We start from the raw sequence: 4428 nt of genomic DNA, 5'->3' as shown, positions 1-4428 counted from the left end.
TTCTCCTCAATTGACCTTTATGTCATGTAAAACTTTAGGAGGCTTAACTAGATACATTACCAGGTCTTTGTAATGACACCATTTTGACACAAAGCTGTTTATCAGTGAGTGAAATGTTGTTTAGAGAGCCCTATATACAAATGATTTGAGAGTAAGGGAAAGGGTGAAATGCTGAGCAGAAGGGGGAGCAACAACACTACCTTATTCAGGCAAAAAAGCCAAGGAGTTGTTCAGCGACATCACTCTGTTTACAGAGAGCCAAGACATCCCTGTATGGGAAGAAAGAACACACACATATTTGGCCGAGAATTTAGATAGAAAAAATGATCTACTCTCATTATGTTATTTTCATACGACTAGGTTGACTGGGGGATTTTGAGGTCAAACATATCAGTAACCAGGGAAATGGCTCCACCATGTATGTGGTAAACTGAATAAAATTCATACAGTATTGTATACAGGTAGTCTGGCTATTTATTTTACTACAGTGTGTTTGGGCTGTTTGTTCAACTGTACTTTGTGTGTTTGCATAGTGTGTCTAGACATGCCATTGTCCATTTTGCTAAACTAAAATACGACAGGAGACACATATGTTTTTGAACCAGTATATTTGAGCCAGCCTTCCATGATTGTAAAATCAATACAATAAAATTATTATTTACATGTAACGTTTTCAGACAACATTAACAGTATATACATAAGAGTCATACACTGTAAAGGCAGCATCTCCATAACTCGTCAGTGCAATATGTGCGTTGCTCTGCCCTTATAGCCAGTCAAAGACAACCTCTGTGTGAACAAGCAGCCTGACTAGTCAAACCCAGAGATGTCAAACTGACTCAGTCTGACAAATCAAACCCAGATCTGTGACGCTGGTACAGTTTAAATAGGTATTCTAAGGGCTGTGTGATTAAAAAGTACCTTATCATAAATTCAAAGTTGCTAAACAAAATTGGCCTTTCGATCAGTAGGCTATTTAACAAACAGATTATAACAGTTGAGCAGTAGACAAACCGTTGTTGTGGGCAGACATGCTTTCAGCTATTTGATCTCGCTTCAACTGCCAACTTACTTAAGTCATTAAACAAATGGTCTACAACAAACTATGTTGAAGACTGAGGTATTTAACTACCATCAATAACATGATCCTCTCAATAGAACTCTGTGTTACATTTTTTGGGGAATGGCATTCATCTTATCTTCATTCAAATGACTAATTTATCAGGTTGAGGCTGGAAACAAATAATTCTGTGTCTACTGCTGTGCATATGACAACATATTGGGGGGAAAACATCAGGCGGGTATAACAAAAAATATATAACCATTTTCAAATAGTCTATCAAAGGCTGAACTGAGGGGCTAAGTCTCACACCTGAAGGTTCTTTGACTGGGGAAGGAAGATTAGAAACAACTTCATTCAACATCTTCATAAGGTCCTTTCAGTAGCACTGGCCTTAAGATGGGTGTAATTGAATGACTGTATATGAATGGACAAAGCCATTGATCACGTGACACTATTCATTCCTATGTGAAGACTTCATTTCGCATTTGAAGCGAAATTAAGTCGGTTAAAGGGCCTCCCGAGTGGCGCAGTTGTCTAAGGCACAGCATCGCAGTGCTAGCTGTGCCACTAGAAATTCTGGGTTCGAGTCCAGACTCTGTTGCAGCCGGCCGCAATCGGGAGACCCATGGGGTGGCACACAATTGGCCCAGCGTTGTCCAGGTTAGGGGAGCGTTTGGCAGGCAGGGATGTCCTTGTCCCATCGCGCACTAGCGACTCCTGTGGCGGGCTGGGTGCAGTGCACGCTGAAACGGTTGCCAGGTGTACAGGGTTTCCTCTGACACACTGGTACGGCTGGCTTCTGGGTTAAGTGGGCATTGTGTCAAGAAGCAGTGCGGCTTGGTTGGGTTGTGTTTCGGAGGACGCACGGCTCTCGACCTTCACCTCTCCCAAGTCCGTACGGGAGTTGCAGCGATGAGACAAGACTGTAACTACCAATTGGATACCACGAAAAAGGGGTAAAAAAAACATTTTTTTAAATTAAGTCGGTTAAGATGGCGTCTCATGGAAACATATCATGCGCAGTTTGAGCTACTCCAGGAAGTGACGTTGCAGGCTAGCTCAGTGCTGCTCCCTCTCATTGAGTAACTTTGAAGGCCGACGGGGGTACTGCAGGCTGCCATCAGCAACTAAATTGTCCGGATAACTTCTTCTGTGTGTGATTTTAAAATAATAAATTCAAGAACATACAATAATAATATAAGCAATTATTGTTACCATGTTTATTTAGACAAAGATTAATCACGAAGATTGTCATTTTCCCATTCACTGTAATAGAGGATCCTGTTTTCGGCAAACAATGCCTGCAGTACCGTGGTCAGCCTTGAACTTTGTGGCTTCAATGAAAGGGGGCCCTCGTTCTCCTCTGGTGTAAATACATCAGATTCGGTTCCAACAGCCAAAGATCTACAGTAACTTGTTGGAATGCAATCTCACGGCTGAGTCTGGGAGTTACGCTAGAACTGCAGTCACAGAACATACATTACCGTTCAAAAGTTTGGGGTCACTTAGAAATGTCCTTGTTTTTGAAAGAAAAACACATTCTTTGTCCATTAAAATAACATCAAATTGATCAGAAATACAGAGTTGACATTGTTAATGTTGTAAATAACTATTGTAGCTGGAAACGGCAGATTTTTTAATGGAATATCTACATAGGTATACAGAGGCCCATTATCAGCAACCATCACTCCTGTGTTCCAATGGCACGTTGTGTTAGCTAATCCAAGTTTATCATTTTAAAAGGCTAATTGATCATTAGAAAACCCTTTTTAAAATATGTTAGTGCAGCTGAAAACTGTGGTACTGATTAAATAAGCAATAAAACTGGTCTTCTTTAGACTAGTTGAGTATCTGGAGCATTAGCATTTGTGGGTTTGATTACAGGCTCAAAATGGCCAGAAATACTTTAATTACTTTCTTCTGAAACTTGTCAGTCTATTCTTGTTCTAAGAAATGAAGGCTATTCCATGCGAGAAATTACCAAGAAACTGAAGATCTGGTACAACGCTGGGTACTACTCCCTTCACAGAGCAGCACAAACTGGCTCTAACCAGAATAGAAAGACGAGTGGGAGGCCCCGGTGCACAACTGAGCAAGTGGACAAGTACATTAGAGTGTCTAGTTTGAAAAACAGACGTCTCACAAGTCCTCAACTGGCAGCTTCATTAAATAGTACCCGCAAAACACCAGTCTCAACGTCAACAGTGGAGAGGCGACTCCGGGATGCTGGCCTTCTAGGCAGAGTTGCAAAGAAAAAGCCATATCTCAGACTGGCCAATAAAATTAAAGATGAAGATGGACAAAAGAACACAGACACTGGACAGAGGAACTCTGCCTAGAAGGCCAGCATCCCGGAGTCGCCTCTCCACTGTTGACGTTGAGACTAGTGTTTTGCGGGTACTATTTTTAATGAAGCTGCCAGTAGAGGACTTGTGAGGCGTCTGTTTCTCAAACTAGACACTCTAATGTACTTGTCCTCTTGCTCGGTTGTGCACCAGGGCCTCCCACTCCTCTTTCTATTATGGTTAGAGCCAGTTTGTGCTGTTCTGTGATGGGAGTAGCACACAGCGTTGTACGAGATCTTCAGTTTCTTTGCAATTTCTCGCATGGAATAGCCTTCATTTCTCAGAACAAGAATAGACTGACGAGTTTTAGAAGAAAGTCTTTGTTTCTGGCCATTTTGAGCCTGTAATCGAACCCACAAATGCTGATGCTCCAGATACTCAACTAATCTAAAGAAGTTAAAGTTTTTCTTTCAAAAACAAGGACATTTCTAAGTGATCCCAAACTTTTGAACAGTAGTGTACGTTAGTTGGCCAAGTGACAGACCAGTTGACTACATCTCCAGTTACTGAGTGACTTCTGACATATGTCAGTGTTCTGGACACATCATGTAAGAGCTTTCCAACTTCAATTAAGTAGTTTTAGTTTCTGATCAAAGTCAATTCTGGTAAGAGACATACTACAGCTTTTGTATTCAATTTAGTAGGTGGCAAAACAGAAATCCAATAACAACTTCCTCTTTGTCCTGTGTAAGAATCATAAACAGGACAAAGAATAGTGTTGCTTACAGAAGAAAAAAAAAAAAAAACCTTTGCATCATAAATATTCAAAAATTCAAATGGAGTTACAATAACACTGTCCAGCAGAGGCCAGTTATAAAGACTAAATGTAAAGGTTAAAAACAGTGGCACCCTCTGAGTGGAGAAGACATTTCTGTTCGAGTGGCGGTAAGGAGAGGATGATGAAATACTTTTTATGGAGTGTGCTAAAGATGAGTGAGACTCCTTAGAGAGTGGATAGACCTTATAATAGACATTTGCTGCAGTGAGAACTGCTGTAAAGGTAGGAGGTTATTAAACTGA

Source organism: Salmo salar, chromosome ssa01 (genome assembly GCF_905237065.1).
Source record: "Salmo salar chromosome ssa01, Ssal_v3.1, whole genome shotgun sequence".
Classification (NCBI taxonomy): domain Eukaryota; kingdom Metazoa; phylum Chordata; class Actinopteri; order Salmoniformes; family Salmonidae; genus Salmo; species Salmo salar.
The sequence above is the reverse complement of the archived record's forward strand: the minus strand, read 5'-3'. Positions refer to the sequence as shown.